This window comes from Oryctolagus cuniculus, chromosome 1 (genome assembly GCF_964237555.1).
Source record: "Oryctolagus cuniculus chromosome 1, mOryCun1.1, whole genome shotgun sequence".
In the NCBI taxonomy this organism is placed as follows: Eukaryota; Metazoa; Chordata; class Mammalia; order Lagomorpha; family Leporidae; genus Oryctolagus; species Oryctolagus cuniculus.
The window spans coordinates 228,559,716-228,580,094 of record NC_091432.1 but is presented as its reverse complement, the minus strand read 5'-3'; the positions used below and the strand labels follow the sequence as shown (position 1 = coordinate 228,580,094).

Sequence of the window (20,379 nt, the reverse complement as noted above, 5' to 3'; positions counted from 1 at the left end):
CCCTTTTCATTCTCTGTTTCTTTACCTCTCAAATCAATAAAGTAAAACAAAACAAAATGAAACAAAACAAACAAACAAAACCATGATTGGGGGCCGGCACTGTGGCATAGCGGGTAAAGCTGCTGCCTGCAGTGCTGGCATCTCTTATGGACGCCGGTTCGAGTCCTGGCTGCTCCATTTCTGATCAAGCTCTCTGCTATGGCCTGGGAAAGCAGTAGAAGATGACTCAAGTCCTTGGGCCCCTGCACCCATGTGGGAAGACCCAGAGGAGGCTCCTGGCTCCTGGCTTTGGATTGGCACAGCTCTGGTCATCTGTGGAGTGAACCAGCAGATGGACAACCTCTTTCTCTGCCTCTCTTTCTCTCTCTGTGTAACTCTTTCAAATAAATAAATAAATCGTAAAAAACAAACAAACAACACATGGTTGTATCAGTAGACAAAAAGTTTTCCTAAATCCAAATCCAAGAGCCATTCATGAAACAGACTGCCAAGAAACTAGAAATAGAAGGCAGCTTCCACAACCTGAGAAAAAAATGTGTATGAAAAACCCATAGCAAGCATAATATTTACTGGTAAAATGCTGAATTTATTTTCCCTAAGACTGGGAACAGGAGAGATAAGAATGTCTGTTTTTACTACTACTTTTGAGTATTGTGTCAGAGGTTATAGCCAGTGCAGTAAAGGGAAAAAGAGCATCTGAATTGGAAAGGAAAGATTAAAACCCTTTATTCGTATATTGCATAATCATATGTGTGTGTGTGTGTGTGTGTGTGTGTGTGTTTGTTCCTAAGGAAAAAAAAAATCCCAAAACAGATTGACAGACCAGCATACAAATCTCAACTATATTTTTATATACTAATGACTACCCAAAAATAAATGTGATATAAATTCTATTTATAGCCGCTTCAAAATATTTATAAATTTAACAAAAGGAATATGACATATACTGAATGCTCTGGAATATTACTGAGAGAAATTTTAAGGATGTAAATGGAGAAACATACTATATTCATGAATTAGAAGTCAAAATATTGTTAGGGTGGCATTTCTCTGTAAATTGTTATATTGAGTCAGTATAATCTATAAAAGCTCAGCTAACTTAAAATAACCAGGGCTGGGCCAGACCAAAGCATGCAACTCCAGTTGGGTTTTCCACGGGAGTGACAGGGACCCTGCCACTTGAGCCATCCTGCTCAGATGGCTGCTTCCCAGGGTGTACATTATCACGAAGTTGGAATTAGAAGTGAAGTTGGGGTTTGAGCCAGGTACTCCAGTATAGGATGTGGGCATCTCTAGTGGCATTCTAACTGCTGGGCCAAACCTCTGCCCTCCAGGTAACTAATAAAGTAGAAATTGGCAGGTAAATCTTAATGTTTATATGGAAATTCAAAGTACCTGAATGGCTAATACAATTTTGGAAGAGAACAAAGTTGAAAAACTGCACAATTTCAAAAATTATTAAGTCACAATAGTGAAGGCAGTGTGATATTTTTGTAAGGATAGTCACTGGAACTAGATTGAGAGTTCAGTAATATTTCCTTGTTTATGTGATTTGTTAACTCTTTTAAAAAAATTATTTGAAAGGCAGAGTTAAGAGAGGGAGACACTGCCCAAGTGGCTGCAGCAGCCACAGCTGGACCAGATTGAAGCCAGGAGCTTCATCCAGGTTTTCCACATGGGTACAGGGGACCAAGAACTTGGGCCATCTTCCATTGATTTCCTGGGCACATGAGTAGGGAGCTGGATTGGAAGTGGAGCAGCTGAACTCGATCCAATGCCCATAAGGGATCCCAGTGTCACAAGTGGCACATTTACCCTCTGTGCCACAATGCTGACTCTGATTTGTTGGTTGTTAAAAATATTAATTTGAACAGGAGGGGGGGGGGAAAGGATCCTCCATCTGCTAGTTCACTCCTCAGATGACTGTAGCAGGCAAGTCTGGGCCAGACTGAAGAACTAGGAACTCCATGCTGTTTTCTTACATAGGTGCCAGAGGCCCAAGTATCTGGGCCATCTTTTGCTGCCTTCCCAGGTGCATTAACAGGAAACTGAATTGGAAGTTCAGCAACCAGATCTCGAACTAGTGTTCCTATAGGATGCTAGCCTTGCAAGCAATGATGTAACCAGCTCTACTACAAAACAGACCTCTGATGAATTGATTTTTGGCAAAGATGCCAAGACAGTTCAGTGGGGAAAATGATAGTTTTTTCAACAAAACCTGCTGGTAACATTGAGTATCTGTAAGTGAAAAAACCTTTTCTTTACAGTAGACACAAAAATAACTCAGTGCATCATACACTTAGATTTAAGAGCTAAAACTACAAAATATATTCAAAAATTTCTTTGTGACCTTGGACTAGACAAAAACTGTTAAACATGACACCATTGATATGGGCCATAAGAGAAATAAATTAGGGCTTGTGTTATGGGGCAGCAGATTAAGCCACTGTTTGCATTGCCAGCTTCCCATATCAGAGTTCAAGTCCTGGCTGCTCCATTAGCTATTCGGCTCCCTGCTAATGCACCTAGGAAAGCAGCAGAAGTACTTGAGCCCATGATACTCATGTGGGAGACCCTGATAGAATTCTGGGCACCTAGCTTTGGCCTAGCCCAGCCCTGGCCATTGCAGCCATTTGGGGAGTAAACCAGCAATTGGAAGATCTCTTTCTCACCTCTCCTGTATCAGTTACTCTGCCTTTCAAATAAATAGATCATTAAAAAAAAATGGCTTCAGTTAGATGTAAAACTTTTGTACTTCAAAAGATGTCATTAAGAAAATGAAACAGGGCCAGCACCACGGCTCACTAGGCTAATCCTCCGCCTTGTGGCGCTGGCACACCGGGTTCTATTCCTGGTCGGGGCGCCGAATTCCTTCCCGGTTGCCCCTCTTCCAGGCCAGCTCTCTGCTATGGCCCGGGAGTGCAGTGGAGGATGGCCCAAGTGCTTGGGTCCGTGCACCCGCATGGGAGACCAGGATAAGTACCTGGCTCCTGCCATTGGATCAGCGTGGTGCACCGGCCGCAGCGGCCATTGGAGGGTGAACCAACGGCAAAAAGGAAGACCTTTCTCTCTGTCTCTCTCTCTCTCACTGTCCACTCTGCCTGTCCAAAAAAAAAAAAAAAAAAACAAAAAAAAAACAAAACCACACGAGGGATGGGCTTTGTGGCATTGTGGTACAGTGGGTTAAGCTACTTGGGACTCCCGCATTTCCTATCCAAGGGCCAGTTTGGGTTCCAGCTCTTCTGCTTCCAGTCCAACTCCCTGCTAATGCACCTGGGAAGCAGCAGATGATGGCTTGGGTGCTTGAGTCCCTCACACATGGGAGACCTAGTGGAGGAATTCCTGGCTCCTGATTTGGGCCTGACCCAGACTTGGCTATTGTGGCCATTTGGGGAGTGAACCAAAGGATGTAAGATCAGTCTTCCCTCCCTCCCTGTATGTCATTCTACCTTTCAAATTAATAAAGAAATCTTGAAATTAAAAAAAAGGGAAGTGATAAGACAAACTACAGATTGAGGGTAAATACTTACATGTCAAATATCTGATAAAGGAATTATACCTAGAATATATAAAGAACTCTTACAACTAAACAAGAAGACAACTCAATTTTTAGAAGTGGACAAAAATATTATATAATTATAACTATGAAATATTTAGAATAGGCAAAAATCAGAGACAAAATAGAGATTGCTGGGGAAATGGAGGATAAGTAGTTATTGTTTAGTATCTACAGAGTATTTAGAGTTAGGCAAAAGTTTTGTAAATGTATAGTGCATAGCATCATGAATATGAATTACCACTGAGTTGTATACTTAAAATGATAAATTTTGTGTATATTTTATCATTATAAAAATTAAAGGGGCTGATGATATGGTATAGTGGGCTAAGTTTCCACCTGTGGCACTGGAATCCCATATGGGCTCCAGTTTGAGTTCTGGATGCTCCTCTTCCAATCCAGCTCTTTTCTATGGCCTGGGAAAGCAGTAGAAAGTGGTCCAAGTGCTTGTGCCCCTGCACCTGTGTGGGAGACCAGGCAGAAGCTCCTGGCTCCTGGCTTCAGATCTGCCCAGCTCTGGCTGTTGCAGCCATTTGGAGAGTGAACTAGCAGGTAGAAGACTGCTCTCTGTCTCTCTCTGCCTCTAACTCTGCCTTTCAAATTAATAAGTCTTTAAAATTTTTTTAAATTTGAAATGTGGTATAGAAGACTTGAATATACATTTCATTGCATGAAAAAGTGCTAAATATCATTAGTCATTAGGAAAATGCAAATTAAAATGACAATAAATGTCCATTGTATACCTTCTGGAATGGCTTTTATCAAAAAGACTAGCAGGTGCTGGCGCTGTGGCATAGCGGGTAAAGCCGCTGCCTGCAGTGCCCACATCCCTTATGGGTGCCGGCTTGAATCCTGGCTGCTCCACTTCTGGACCAGCTCTCTGTTATGGCCTGGGAAAGCAGTAGAAGATGGCGCAAGTCCCTGGGCCCCTGCACCTGTGTGGGAGACCCAGAGGAAGCTCCTGGCTCTGGATTGGCACATCTGCCAGTGCGGCCATCTGGGGAGTGAATCAGCGGATGGAAGACCTCTACCTCTGCCTCTCTGTAGCTCTGCCTTTCAAATAAATAAATAAACCTTAAACAAACAAAAAAGACTAGGGGCCAATGCTGTGGCACAATAGGTTAATCTAGCACTAGCATCCCATATGGACGCTGGTTCTAGTTTTGGCTGCTCCTCTTCTGATCCAGCTTTCTGCTTATGGCCTGGGAAAGCAGTGGAGGATGGTCCAAGTGTTTGGGCCCTTGCACTGGCGTTGGAGGCTCAGAAGAAGCTACTGGCTCCTGGCTTCGGATCTGCACAATTCTGGCCATTGCGGCCATTTGGGGAGTGAACCAGTGGATGGAAGACCTTTCTCTCTGTGTTTACCTCTCACTGTCTGTGACTCTACCTCTCAAATAAATAAATAAAATCTTAAAAAAAAAAAAAAAAGTAGAGAGAGAGAAAGAGACAGAGAGATCTTCCATTTGCTGGTTCACTTTCCAAGTAGCTGCAGTGTCCGGAGCTGGGCTGATTCGAAGCAAGGAGCCAGGATTTTCTTTTGGGTCTCCCATATGGGGAGACCAAGCACTTGGCCATCTTCTTCTGCTTTCTCAGGCAGATTAAGCAGGGAGCTGGACTGGAAGTCGAATAACCAAGACTGGAACTGGTGCCTGTGTGGGAAGCCAGCTCTGCAGGAGGTGGTGTTACACCCTACACCTGTGTGCTGGCCTCTGGCAGTGTCCTTTCTTCTTTCTGCCCTCCTGCTGCCTCAGTTCTATTCAGCTCAGTTGTGCAGCAGGTCTTTTTCTTTTGGATCTCTTTCCTTCCTCCCACTTACCTGCTTGGTGAATCTTCTGCCTCACACTTTTGTTATTTCCTCGCTGAGCTGAGCACTTAAATTTTCTACCTTGCTCAGAAAGGTTTTATAATTCACCCTTTAACTGTTCTGGTGCTGATCCTCCTGACTCTTAACACAGTCTCTCAACTGTTTCTGTCCCTTTTCTCTTGGAGATATGGTTTAGAGTACCATCTGCAAGTATCATCTCTTTTTTTTTTTTTTTAACTGTATTTATTTGAATTTATTTGAGAGGTAGAGTTACAGACAGTGAGAGGGACAGATAGAGAGAGAGGGCTATTTTTTTTTTTTTTTTTTTTTGACAGGCAGGGTGGATAGTGAGAGAGACAGACAGAGAGAAAGGTCTTCCTTTTGCCGTTGGTTCACCCTCCAAAGCTGCCACGGCTGGTGCGCTGTGGCAGGCGCACCACACTAATCCGAAGTACAGGAGCCAGGTGCTTTTCCTGGTCTCCCATGGGGTGCAGGGCCCAAGGACCTGGGCCATCCTCCACTGCACTCCCTGGCCACAGCAGAGAGCTGGCCTGGAAGAGGGGCAACCGGGAAGGAATTCGGCGCCCCGACCGAGACTAGAACCCGGTGTGCCGGTGCCGCTAGGTGGAGGATTAGCCTATTGAGCCGTGGCGCCAGCCAAGAGAGAGGTCTTCTATCCACTGGTTCACTCCCCAGACGGCCACAACCGTCAAAGCTGTGCCAATCTGGAGCCAGGAGCTAGGACTTTCTTCTGGGTCTCCCATGCGGGTGCAGGGGCTCAAGTGCTTGGGCCATCTTCTACTGCTTTCCCAGGCCACAACAGAGAGCTGGATTGGAAATGAAGCAGCTGGAACTAGAACGTGCACCCATATGGGATGGCGGCACCTCAGGAGAAGGATTAACTTGCACCATAGCATCGGCCCCGCACCATCTCTTTTCACGTAGCATTTTGTATTATCCAGGAGAAACTGCATAGGGTTGTGGTGGTTAAAGTATATAACTTTGGGGAACATCATTTTTGGGGACATATTTAAAATCTGTGTAAATAAGTGGCATGTTTATTCAAATGTACATTTTTCAAAGAATGTGTCAGACATTTGTTTTGAATGTTTTCAGAAAGTTTGGAAGATTTAGTTAAAAATAAATGCCTAGAATACAGTGCATCCTGAAGAAAAGTAATATGTGGAATACCTTCTGTGTGTCTACCAGTAAGATAGGAAGAAAAATCGTTGATTTTTGTAGAAGACTTCTTGGGTGGAGCCATTATCTGAATTTAAGTGGTTCTCTAGTTTCTTCAGGTAGGTTTTTGTTTTATTGAGAGCAATATCAGCCACAATTTGATGTGTATTTGGCTACTACAACAAAGTGTAAAATCATATGTATTCTACAGAGCAACACTCATTTAAGATGGTGGCACACAAGTCTGGGCATCAGTTGAAAACTGCTTAATGTGAAGTGGTTTTTGGGGGTGTCAGAAAGCTGGTGTTCAGCTGAAGGGCTTGGCTCTGCTTTGGAAGAGCCTGTGGTGGCCGGCGCCACGGCTCACTGGGCTAATCCTCCGCCCAGCGGCGCTGGCACACCGGGTTCTAGTCCCGGTCGGGGCTCTGGATTCTGTCCCGGTTGCCCCTCTTCCAGGCCAGCTCTCTGCTGTGGCCAGGGAGTGCAGTGGAGGATGGCCCAGGTGCTTGGGCCCTGCACCCCATGGGAGACCAGGAAAAGCACCTGGCTCCTGGCTCCTGCCATCGGATCAGCGCGGTGCGCCGGCTGCGGCGGCCATTGGAGGGTGAACCAATGGCAAAGGAAGACCTTTCTCTCTGTCTCCCTCTCTCACTGTCCACTCTGCCTGTCAAAAAAAAAAAAAAAAAAAAAAGGGAAGAGTAAGAGTCTGTGGTATCAGAGGAGCCTTACTGCTGGTTCAGAGGAAGACTCAGGAATCTGTACTTAAAACAATGTCTTTTTTTTTTTTTTTGACAGGCAGAGTGAACAGTGAGAGAGAGAGAGACAGAGAGAAAGGTCTTCCTTTGCCGTTGGTTCACCCTCCAATGGCCGCCGCGGCCGGCGCACCGCGCTGATTTGAAGGCAGGAGCCAGGTGCTTCTCCTGGTCTCCCATGGGGTGCAGGGCCCAAGGACCTGGGCCATCCTCCACTGCACTCCCTGGCCACAGCAGAGAGCTGGCCTGGAAGAGGGGCAACCGGGACAGAATCCGGCGCCCTGACTGGGACTAGAACCCGGTGTGCCGGCGCTGCGAGGCGGAGGATTAGCCTATTGAGCCACAGCGCTGGCCAAACAATGTCTTTTAAAGATATATTTATTTATTTGAAAGTCATGAGTTTTTACACACACACACACACACACACACACACACATACTGGAGGGGGGAGGGGAGATCCTCTCTCTCTACTGGTTCACTCCCCACATGGCTGCAACAGCTGGGTCTGGGACAGGCCGAAGCCAGGAGTCAGGAGCCTCCTCTAGATCTCCCATGAGGGTGCCAGGGGCCCAGGGGCCCAGGGGCCCAGACACTTGGGCCATCATCTGCTGCTTTTGCAGGCACATTAGCAGGGAGTACGTTGGAAGTGGATCAGCTGGGTCTCCAGCCTGCACCTATATAGGATGCTGGCATTGCAGGTGGCAGCTTTACCTGCTACACCATGACAGTGGCCCCAGGAATTTACATTTTTTTTTTTTTTGACAGGCAGAGTGGACAGTGAGAGAGAGAGACAGTGAGAAAGGTCTTCCTTTGCCGTTGGTTCACCCTCCAATGGCCACTGCGGCCGGTGCGCTGCGGCCGGCGCACCGCGCTGATCCGATGGCAGGAGTCAGGAGCCAGGTGCTTTTCGTGGTCTCCCAAGGGGTGCAGGGCCCAAGCACCTGGGCCATCCTCCACTGCACTCCCGGGCCACAGCAGAGAGCTGGCCTGGAAGAGGGGCAACCGGGACAGAATCCGGCGCCCCAACCGGGACTAGAACCCGGTGTGCTGGCGCCGCTAGGCGGAGGATTAGCCTAGTGAGCCGCGGCGCCGGCCAGGAATTTACATTTTTAAAAGCAACGCTTGAAGATTCTGGTTTGTAACCAGGTTTGGGAAACACTGTCTTAAACTCCATATTTTCCTGACTTCTTATGTTTTGTTTTAAAGATTTATTTTATTTATTTGAAAGAATTACAGAGAGAGGGAGAGAGAGGGGGAGAGAAAGAGAGAGAGAGACTGACTGACTTCCATCTGTTGGTTCACTCCCCAGATGACCACAATAGTCAGAGCTGAGCTGATCTGAAGCCAGGAGCCAGGAGCTTCTTCCTGGTCTCCCACATGGGTGCAGGGGCCTAAGCACTTGGACCATCTTCTGCTACTTTCCCAGGCCATAGTAGAGAGCTGGATTGGAAGTGTAGTAGCCAGTACTCAAACCGGCACCCATATGGGATGCCGGTGCTGCAGGGCAGGGCTTTAACTTGTTATGCCACAGCGCCGGCCCTGAATTCTTACGTTTTTTAAACATTTTTCATTTGATTTTTATTATATCTATACTTCTTCCTTATAGGTATACTTATACCTTATATCTGTACTTCTTCCTTCATATCCTCGAGAAAAACTTTTGGAAGGCTAGGTTGACAAGACTTCTATTGCTTTATTTGATCTTTGCTATGAGAATTTGTTTCTTAACATCTTAGTCATAATTCTATAATAAATTATTCATGACCAAAAGTCCTTTTTTTAATGAGCATGGAAGATTTAGTGGTTTATTTCATATTTCATTATAGGATTTAGCGAACTGATACATTTTAATTTTTGTTAAGAAAAATTTTAATCATTTCACTTAGGTATTTTTCTTGTTAGAAGAATATGATTTGCCAATATCGGAAAGAATAAACTTCATAGTTTTGACAGAAGAGAATATTCAAATATTTTCAACAGTAATAACCTGGGGTTCATACTAACACATAGTATTATAGCCATTTAAAAGAATGATAAGAATATAAAAAAGATTGTTGTGGAAGAGTGAAAAAGCATTTCTAGAACATTAGGTCTAAAATAAGCTATTTTTGTTTAAACTAGCCCCCCCCCCAAAACCACAAAATTATAGATATGTATGTGTTTGTATGTGGATAGTTTAAGATATCTAAGGATAGAAAATAAAATTCTGATATTATGTTGATAATATCAAATAATAAAAAAATTTATTACATGTACGATTCCACTGAGGAAATGGGTTGCAGATGTGAGGAAAGAGATTTTGCAGTTTTTACTTGCTATATTTTTATATTTAATATTTAATGAACAGGGGCCAGCGCTGTGGCTCACTTGGTTAATCCTCTGCCTGCGGTGTCAGCATCCCATATGGGCAGTGGGTTCTAGTCCTGGTTGCTCCTCTTCCAGTCCATCTCTCTGCTGTGGCCCAGGAAGGCAGTGGAGGATGGCCCAAGTGCTTGGGCGCCTGCACCCACATTGGAGACCAGGAAGAAGTACCTGGCTCCTGCCTTTGGATCCGTGTAGCTCCAGCCGTGGCGGCCATTTTGGGGATGGTGACCATTTAGGGGGTGAACCAACGGAAGGAAGACCTTTCTCTCTCACTATCTCACTCTATCTGTCAAATAAATAAAAAATATTTGATGAACATAGGATTTTTTAACTAAAAAAGTTATGCAACCACTGGCTTTTAAATGTGGTATGATATTCATCCTCCCTATGAAATATCATGTTCTTCACTCCTGTCGAACGTCAAAGAAGAACAACGAAAAGTACTAGGAATTCAGAGAACTTACTGCAAATCAAAACCAAAAAGAATGGTAGAAGCTTTTGCAGGCGTATTAGAAATAGTAGGAGCCCTCACTGGAGCAGTAGCTGATCCACTCAGGTGACCTTTTGAGCATACTTTTGCCTCCTTGGGTTGTTTGGTCCGCAGTTTGCATTCATTGATCAGTGAGTTGATTTGCACTCAAACCCACCGACAGCAATGAATGTTGAGTGCAGCCATCAGTGTTTCCAGTTGTTGTGGTTGTCTTGGTTTTCTCTGACTCTTGTTTTTCCTTTTTCATGCTGGTTCTGTGAAGTCTGTGCCTGTGTCTTAGTATCCAGCCACCGTATGGTTGAGGGCCCACATCATGATAGATAACATTGACAGTAGCTTGGGGAGGCTCTTAAAGGTGGAGCAGCGAAGGAAGTAGCTCCTGGAGAACCTCACATGTATCTCTGTGATGGCACAGGCGGTGCTTGATACTGATACCGTAAACCAGTGCCCAGGAATACTGCTTCTGCCTCTCTGTTTTGAACTGAGAAGTATGAGTGCTTTTTTCAAGGTAAACTAGCACGGATTTTGTTTGGAGTGAAGTAATAATAGCTAGTATATATTGAACATTTGCTGTTAGGAGTGTCTGAAACAACTTAGATATTATCTCGGGATCTCAGAATTTCATGAGATAGGTACTCTTATTTCCCCTACTCTGTATGTGGGAAAACTGAGACACTTGCTAAGAGTCACAGAGCTAGTTTCAGGGGGTTGAGTCGATATTTATCCTAAATCTGTCTGACCGCAGATCTGACTTTTCTTGAATTTAACAGACATTTATTTATATAAGCATATGTGGTGATGAAAATAGTAAGACAATGGTTTATACTGTTGGTGAGCTATCAAAACTAAACTACGTTAACTGTAACTGGAGGCAGAATATGATAAAGCTTTGTAGATGTGGGATAGTTTTGTGTTGTTTTGCTATTAAATTCTCCCCTTGACTCTTATTGAAAATTTTGAGGGAGTATAACAGAAATGGATGTGTGAATAAAACATTTAACTGAGTTTTATTTCAAAATGAAATACATATTTTTAATAAATCTCTCCCCACTACATCCTATTTCTCAGTAGAATGGCATATTTCTAGGAGACATTTAAGTTTATTAGGTATTGTCATGGAACTGTCCTTACCTTTTTGAAATGAAAAAACAAAAATCAAGGAATAATGGGTAATAGAAGTGGAAGGAAGCTTTTTAAAAAATGCACTGGAACACTTTGAGAGGAGGGGGACAGGCCACACAATTATTTCTGGTGATCTCACATGATATGTGAAGGTACAGTCTGCCTCTTTGCTTCAGTAAAGTAGTGTTGTCTGTAAGGACCCTAAGGTACAGTCAACGGTCGGTGGTTTTTTCAAATCCCAAACTCACCGACAGCGTTGAATGTTCATTGGAGTCCTCTAACAGCCGGCCTGGGAGCCCTTCTTCAGCTTGCACCTGAATCCCAAGAGCCCATAAACAGTGAGACCACTGCTAGTGGCTCTCATGTTCTTTTCCAGGTTTCAAGTTCAGAGTACTTTTATTTTGATAATCAATTTGCATACAGTTAGAGATGAGATTGCAGTGACTTATTACAAGCAGGCTTTGAATAGTATTTGTAATTAAATTGTATATTAGCTAAATTGTATATTAGCATTTTAAATATTAAAGAGCAGAGGTAAAGAAGATATTAACACTTATTGGGGACCTGTGTACTAAAATTTTTTGTATGTTTGATCACATTAAACTTTCAGTCCACATTTTCTTTATGAGAAAACCGAGTCTTAAGCAGATGATTTGCTAGGAGCCAAGGTTATAAGCCAGATTTTGAATACTAGACTTTATGATTCCTATGCTCCTGTCTCCTCCCTTGACTGTCAAAAACTGTTGAAATCTGTAGCTAAAACCTTCACTGCATCAGAGGTAAGCCAAGCATGTAAATTTCTTCCTCTTGTTTACCTATAATAATAGCAGTTAGGTCTGTAGGTAAAATGTTCTTTCATAATTGATAATCTCCCTAGCTAAGATCCTGAATGACTAACTTAACATAGAGGTGGCAATGATAGGACACAAGTTATTTTTCATGCTAAAAAGGCAAAAAAATAAAAATGGAAAACAAAACAACTATGTACTAGTGGAAAGCCTGCATTTCTTCTAAGAGCACAGAGAGTAATTACAATATCAGAAATCTTTTTCTATTGAATGTCCGTAATGGGAAAAATCTAGGAACAGAATTAATAATATGGATCTTTTCAGAATGTTGGATTTCTAAAGGCCAGGAGTGGGGTCCAGATCTGGGCGTGCTCAGTAGGAACAGAGATAACAGAACTGCTGACTGAATTGAAATTTAACTCCAACTATGGATAGTTCTTGCCATTTGCTTTAGGTTTACATTTTAAAGGCTGTTCTCAAATTTTTTAACGCATTCAAGTGGTATTATAATAAAAAAATATCAACCACTGATAATCTGATTTGAATGTAAATTGTTTACATTCCACATAAGTTAAATTATTTTACTTTGGTCAAAGCTCTCCAGTTAGCCAGCTTTGTTGAATTTTTATGAAAGCAAATTGCATACAAACAAGTTAAGCAATTGTGTAGTGTTTTTAAAACTCTTTAATATATATTTTAAACAGTTCTTCCCCTTGGTCTAATATGAAGTGATGTCAAGCCTTATTTTAATTGGGTAAATATTCAAACTTTAGAACTGTACTAATTTTGGTGAAACCAGATCATTAGATACCAACAGAATACCATTCCTTAAATACATAGCATTCTAAGAATACCTTTCATAGACTTAAAAACTACAGAAGAATGAAAGGTAAGTTTCTGGAATGACACAGAGGTGTTTCCCATTGTGTTTTAAGATAATTAACTTTCATGGCATAAAGCTTTTCATCATCCTCATTCCTTTTATTTGTTTTAAATCCTTTAGTTTCTATCATCAAGTTTAAGGTACATATTGGCTGTTTTGTGAGAGTTTGGCTAAGGGATTTATGTATTAAGTGCAATGATCAAATCTAAGGTTTAAAAAAAGTCAAGGTTTAAATTATCTAAGAGTTAGATAATAGCTGATCATAAGTTGATCTGTTTAATTCTTGGCTTAGATTGGTTTTGAGTTGTCAGAACTTACCATGCCCTTCCTTTCCCATTTCACTTACCTCCTTTTCCAGAGATATGAAATGTTGAAACCACATTTTTTTTCCCCAAACTTGGAGATATAAATGTTATCATAGTCCTCCTGAGTCCTCTTGATATACTTGGAAGGAACAAGAAGCATAAACTAAATTAAACAATATATTTGAGTGATTAACAGCTAAGAGAAGAGTCATTATCTTAAGCTCTCTGCCTAGACACTTGCCAAGCATTGTGCACGGAACATCACTAAAGTGTATGGAGATAAATTCCTAAATTATAAAGATGACAACAGCATGTCAGAATGAATCCGTGTGTGTGTGTGTGTGTGTGTGTGCTTTTAGCCAAACTGTGCTTTCTGCTTTATCCTTTTATTGATTCAATTGTAAAATACCTGGGATCTGTTTTTTTATTTATAGATAGCCCTTGCCTTCTTAGGACCTAGTATCTGCTCAGGGAACTAAACATAGACACAGCTGATGGCAAGAGGGTGACCTCTATGCTAATGGAGTGGTGTGAACTATGTTAAGGGAGCAGAGAGAAAAGGATTAATTCTACGTGGAAAGGCCTGGCGAGGTATATCTATGTAGGTCACATCTGATCTGGGCTTTAGAGATTTAGTTGAATTTTTACTAGACTGAGGAGGAAAGATATTCTAACAAAGAGAAGACTATGCACAGGAAATCCCAGAGGCAGGAACACTAGATAATGGTGAGTAGTGAGAAAAATATCAGAATATCAGTTAACTCATTTTTTTTCCATTTTTAGTGTTTAAATTTCATTTCAAAAAACAGGTTTGTAGTCTGCAATTGTGACAATTGAAATCTGTGCTAATGAACTGCAGTCTACTACAGTTCTACACGGTTAGCTCATTTTTAAAACGTGAAACAAATGGCATTTGTCCTTCCTGTAGCAGCAGCTGTGGAAATCATATGAAGTTATGTTTGTGAAAGAGCATATGAATGTAACTGCTGAGTCCTTCTCCCATTCTCTCCACTAATATGTACCTGAAACAAGATAAATGAAGTGTCTTACAGTAGGCTTTTCCAAATTGGGTGGTTCTTTGGCTTTCTTTCTTTTCTTCAAAATCATCATATTTAAAAATTTTCATATATATTGAATGTTTGGAAAAGCAGTAAAGAGTCAGACTTTGGAAACACAATTGTGACTTTGAAATTTGCTTACTATATGAACTTGGACAAATTACTAACCTCTCTGTTTTCTTTATGTGTAAAATGGAGTTAATTATAGTATTTACCTCAGAGAAGGTTATGAGTACTAAATAAATTAAAATGTCAAGTGTTTAAAACAGTACATGAGACATTAAAATATTTTTGTAATTTCAATATAATTTAAATTGTTAAAATTATTTATAACCTTTAATACTAAATAAAATTGCATATTTTATTCAAAATTTAATTTCCATCCATTACGCCAGTGTAGAAATCTATTCTTTTATAGTTAAAACAATAGCTGACCAGCTCTTGCATTGTATATATGCATATGCATTTGTATGTTTTAAAGATTTTTTTTTGAAATTAGTGCTTTACTGCTTTATTTGAAAGGTTTTCATCCCCCTTAAACTTTAATTCCTTAGTCTGTAAAATCAGATTGTTGGTACCCAACTTATTGATTGTGATGATTAAGTTAGATAATGTAAAAAAAAAAAAAACCCTATCGAAATTTATGGATTGTCTCCCTCAGTACATACACATAAATTTTGTAAGAAGCTTTGTGTATGGAATCTAAGAAAACTCCCTGCCCACCCTAGTGGTTTGGTCTGTGAAATTGTGTTACTGCTTTTGAAAATTTTGATCTTGGTCTTGTTAGACCTGGCTGTTTACCAGTTGTAGTGCATGCTCTTGCCACCATCAAGTCACACCCTTCCTTGTAACATAACCTATGCCGTGTAACCCAACAGTGATGGTTCCTGCAACAGTAGTTATTTAGACTTCACCAGCCCTTTATTAGTAACTCTGGGTTTATACAGTTAAAACTTCTAAAAGAAGTCCACAAGTGAAAAGTTACACAAATATCCCAGTGAATTCAGCTCTCATTTTGCAAGTGTCCCACCTCTCTCTACTTCCTCAGCAGACATTTTGGTTTGGACCCGATTCCAGCATTTTGACTACTAGTTCTGATTTAAAGTGAGGCCAAAACAATGTGTTGTTTCAAGGCAGTACTCTTTAAAGGAGGCTGTTGAATCCAGAGTGCTTATTTGAATATTGTGAAAGAGGAAGAAAATAAAGAGAGCCTCAAAGATTGTGGTTATATGTGGGATTGTCAGTTATTCTTATATTTAGTCTGCTTGTGGTTTCACTAGGGAGTTGAGAGGTAGGATTAGAAATTTAAATTCAGCCATTTGAAACATTTTACATTTTGACGTGTAACTTTCTGTCAGTTACTTCAGATATTTGGTATGAATCTGGACTACAAGAGGAAGTGGGCAGTCCACATATCTGAGACAGCAAATTGGCCTAGTGCTTAGGCAGTATTTCTCTTTAAATGAGACACATACTTCAAAGCTTTCAAAAGATGGCAAGGATTGCCTGAGTTTTCATGTGCTTAGGTTATTATTTTTCTGTAGTATTTTGCAAACCCATAGGAAGCAACACTTTATTTTTCCACAGTAAATTAATTTACAGTATGTTGATAATCAGTGAACAAGTCTTCTGAGTAACTGTGTACCAGGGATGATTGTTCAGCCAAGCTGAGTGCAGAAGTGATTTGGGACTATAAAGCCATGAAAGAAATAGGGGCTGGTACTGTGGTGTAAGGGTTAAAGCTGCCATCTGCAGTGCCTGTATCCCATGTGGGTGCCGGTTCAAGACCCAGCTGCCCCACTTCCGACCCAGCTTCCTGCTAATGTGCCTGGGAAAGCAGCAGAGGATGGCCTAGGTACTTGGGCCCTTGCACTCATGTGGGAGACCTGGAGGATGCTCCTGGCTTTGCATCAGCCCAGCTCCAGCCGTTGCAGCCATTTTGGGAGTGAACCAGCAGATGGAAGATATCTCTGTCTCTTCCTCTCTGTAACTCTGCCTTTCAAATAAATAAATAAATCTTCAAAAAGAAAGAAAGAAATAGGAACTAAAATCACGCAGTAGCTGATATTCATGGGAATTAAGGAATGAATTATAGAGAATCTTGGGTTTTATTGCATTGCATGAAAAGTGTTGTCAGATTTTAAGTCTTTCCACTCCCAGCAAGCATGTGTTTTGGAAAAAACAGTTAATAAAATATGCAGGAAGAGTCATCAAAGGACTCAATCTTTCTTTTTTAGACTAATGAAACCCTGGTAATATATCAGTGATATAAAACTGTATTTCTGGGAGCCAGCGTTGTGGCGTAGTGGGTTGTAAAGCCACTATGTGCAGTGCTGCTGGCATCCCATATGGGCACTGGTTCTAGTCCCTGTCGTTCCACTTCTTATCTAGCTCTCTGCTATGGTCTAGGAAAGCAGTGGAGGATGGCCCTAGTCTTTGGGCCCCTGTACCTATGTGGGAGACCTTCAAGAAGCTCCTGGTTCCTGGCTTAGGATCGATGTAGCTCTGGCCATTGTGGCCATCTGGGGAGCGAACCAGCAGATGGAAGACCTCTCTCTCTCTGCCTCTGCCTCTCTATAGCTCTGCCTTTCAATTAAATGAATAAATCTTTATTAAAACAACTGTATTTCTAGGGCTGATGTTGTGGCACAGCAAATTGTGCCTGTGATGCTGGCATCCCATATGAGTGCTGGTTCAAGTCCTGGCTATTCTGCTTCCTATCCAGCTCTAATGTCCTTGGAAAGCAACATAAGATGTCCAAGTACTTGGGCCCCTGCTACCCATGTGGGAGACCTGGATGGAGTTCCAGGCTCTCTGCTTCAGCTTGAACCAGCCCCTGCTATTGCCACCATTGGGGGAATGCACTAGCTAATGGATGATCTCTGTCTCTCCCTCTGTCCCTCTTTCTCTGGAATGCTGCCTTTCAAATAAAAATAAATATTTTTTTAAAAAAATCTTTGAATCTTTGTAAAATACGGTATCTTAAAATCTTTATTTTATTTATTTATTTTTAAAGATTTATTTATTTATTTGAAAGGCAGCATTCCAGAGAGGCGGCGAGAAGAAGGGAGGGAGGGAGAAAGGGAGGGATAGGTAGAGGTAGAGGTCGAGGTCGAGGTGCAAGGACCCAAGCACTTGGGCCATCTTCCTGCTTTCCTGAGTCATAGTAGAGAGCTGGATCGGAAGAGGAGGCGAAGGCTTAGCCTATCACGCTACAGCACCAGCCCCAAATAAATAAATCTTAATGACAACAACAGCAACAATACTGTTTCTTCCTCTGACCCATTTTAGTTTATTGGGTTAAATTTAATCATATGGCATTTTATATTCTAAAAACTTGGACAGCTCTGTTATTATAAAGTTTATACTGCCTCCAGTGGATTATAGCTTTTGTTGGACATTGTAAATTATGGATAAGTAGATGTGTTCAATAACTATTTTTAGTTACTTACAGCATTTGGGGAAAATTAATTTTGATGTTGCCTTTTCTGGCTATTTCCAGAAAATAGTTGAATCTTTGTAAAATATGGTATCTTAAAACCTTTATTTTATTTATTATTTTTAAAGATTTATTTTATTTATATGAAAGAGAGGTAGAGACAGAGAGAGAGGTCTTCCATCCGCTGGTTCACCCCCCAGATGGCTGCAACGGCTGGAGCTGTGCTGATCCGAAGCCAGGAACCAGGAGTTTCTTCTGGGTCTCCTATGTGGGTGCAGAGGCCCAAGGACTTGGGCCATCTTCTACTGCTATCCCAGGCCATAGCAGAGAGCTGGATCGGAAGAGGAGCAGCTGGGACTAGAACCCGGCACCCATATTAGATGCCGGCGCTTCAGGCCAGGGCTTTAACTCGCTGTGCCACATGCTGGCCCCAAAACCTTTATTTTTAAATGTGTTTTCTGTAGAAAAACTATATTTAGATTTACCTCTTTTCATAAATAACATAATACTATACTAACTTGGATAAATTTAATAATGATATATTGCTTTTAGACTTAATGTGTTTTATTGCTAACCTGAAATTGTACAATCCTGATGTTTGAATGAGAATAGTAATTGTAGATGGGAGGTAAAAAAATTCTAGGTTGAAAGAGTAGCAAATAGGGGCTGGTATTTTGGCGTTGTGGGTTAATCCACTGCTTGGGACACTGGCGTCCCATGTGAGCACCAATTTGAGTTCCAGCTGCTCCGCTTTTGATCCAGCTTCTTGTTGTGCCTTGGAAAGCAGTGGAAGAGGCTCTCCTGCCTGCACTCCTGCCATCCATGTGGAAGATCCAAATGAAATTCCAGGCTTCTGGCCTTGGCCTGGCCCAACCCTGCTAGTTGTGGCCATTTGGGAAGTGAACTAGCAGATGGAAGATTCTCTCTCTCTCTCTCTCTGTAACTGTGCCCTTAAAATAAATAAAATCTTTTCTTTAAGAGGAAATATATTTTAGTTCAGTTTCATAACTTTTAGAACTGTCAAGAATATTAGAGGTTATTTAATCTCATGGTTTCTGAACCTGACTTTATAACAAAGTTAGAAGTGTCAGTGGTAGGGCCAGCATTTTGGTGTAGCAGGTAAAGCTGCTCGTGTGATGACAGCATTTCCTGTGGGCGCAGGTTTGTGTCCCATCTGATCCACTGCCAGTCCAGCTCCCTGATAATAGCCTGGGAAAAGCAGCAGCAGATGACCCAGGTGCTTCGGCCCCTGCTACTCACATGGGAGACTTGGAAGAAGCTACTGGTTCCTGGCTTTGGCCTGGAACCTGGAACCTGGCTGTTAGAACCATCTGGGAGGTTAATGAGCAGATGGAAAATCAATCTCTCTGTCTCTCTTCTCTCTCTCTCTCTAGCTCTGACTTTCAAATAAATAAATAAATCTTTTTTTTTTTTTTTTAAGTGGCAGTGGTGGTAAATATAGCCTAATGAGAATTCAGATTCCCGGGTACCACCCCAGACTTGATAAATCAGATTCTCTGGGGTAGGTTCTATATTTTTTCGGAAGCCCCTCAGATGTTTTTGATTCAGTGCTTTCATGAACATTTTCAAATCTCTGATTTAGGCTAAAGATATTAATGTAACAGAGAATGGACAGACTTAGAAGGGAAATGAAGATTACAAGCCACTCAGCAGGGACAGAATTAGAGTCCTTATCTCTGTGTATATGTTTGTTTACCTGTTCCATGCTGCCTCTCCATCATGAGAAAGGAATCTTTTTACAGAAGTTTTCCTAATGTTCTCTTGGCCATCTGCAAAATATATAGCCTTCAATTTCATTTTAGCTTTAGGGATGCACCTGGAGTTAGTGCAGAAAGACCGTTGACTTGGATTTGGTATTCTTTTCTGAAGTATTTGACTAGGTAAGTGATGATGAGTAGTGTTGGCTTAAAAAACCATCCATAGTGTGAAATGAAAAATTGCTCTAAAGTGATCAAAACTCTGTGACAGTTTGCCAGGCTCTGACATTTATCAGCTGCTGCTATACTTTACCGCTTTTCTCTAATCAAAGGTGACTACCACTGGATGGAATAGGCTTACAGAACCACTAGCTGCTCTCTGGGGAGGAATTTATTTTAATTGCCAATGAGAATGTAGGAATGATTTTAATAAAGATCAAGAACCTCCAAATCACTTTAGCTTGGGCTCCTGGCCAAGTGTCCATCCTCAGGAGGGAGTTGGTGTCAGATGCTGCCTTGTGACTTGAAGGTATTTCAGGAAAGCCAAAGGCATTACAGAAAAGCCTTTCCTGAGTTGGCAGGCAAGAGTGGCTCCAAGAATCAAGGCCTGCCACATGTCATCAGCCTGGCAAAGTAGAGTTTGGACACTAATGATGGCTCTTGTCAAGGCTCAGTGTGATAAAGCCAAGAGGACTTGGCTTGAGGGTTAGTTTGCACAGGAGGGGAGTTACAGCTTTGAGAACACCTGCCAAGAGTTTTTACTGTTCTGGCTATTTGTCAGTGACATATCCTTCACCCTTGACTTCTGTCACTCCTTTTTAATGGTTGATGGCAGAGATACTGGATGGGTGAGGAAGAGAGGCGCTTGGTTATATCTAGCTCATCTCCCTCCTTGGTTGTTTTCTTGGTATTTGTGTAGAG

At 41.8% G+C, this 20,379-nt stretch overlaps 1 protein-coding gene, 1 long non-coding RNA gene and 2 other non-coding genes across 7 annotated transcripts in view; 1 reads left to right on the top strand and 3 right to left on the bottom strand.

The window, feature by feature from the left end:
• Positions 1 to 20,379, top strand: part of NR6A1 (nuclear receptor subfamily 6 group A member 1) — a 259,827-nt gene that overhangs the window by 66,875 nt on the left and 172,573 nt on the right. The window lies entirely within an intron of this gene.
• LOC127489189 (uncharacterized) overlaps positions 1 to 20,379 on the bottom strand; it is a 61,611-nt gene that overhangs the window by 7,321 nt on the left and 33,911 nt on the right. Inside the window, exon 3 of the long non-coding RNA XR_007917145.2 lies at positions 13,285 to 13,382. This is a non-coding gene — a long non-coding RNA (uncharacterized lncRNA). The remainder of the gene's footprint in view (positions 1 to 13,284; positions 13,383 to 20,379) is intronic.
• MIR181B-2 (microRNA mir-181b-2) lies at positions 10,261 to 10,319 on the bottom strand. Its single transcript, NR_162554.1, has one exon. It is a non-coding gene; the product is annotated as a microRNA mir-181b-2 (primary transcript).
• On the bottom strand, positions 11,473 to 11,532 carry MIR181A-2 (microRNA mir-181a-2). The gene has a single exon (NR_162552.1). It is a non-coding gene; the product is annotated as a microRNA mir-181a-2 (primary transcript).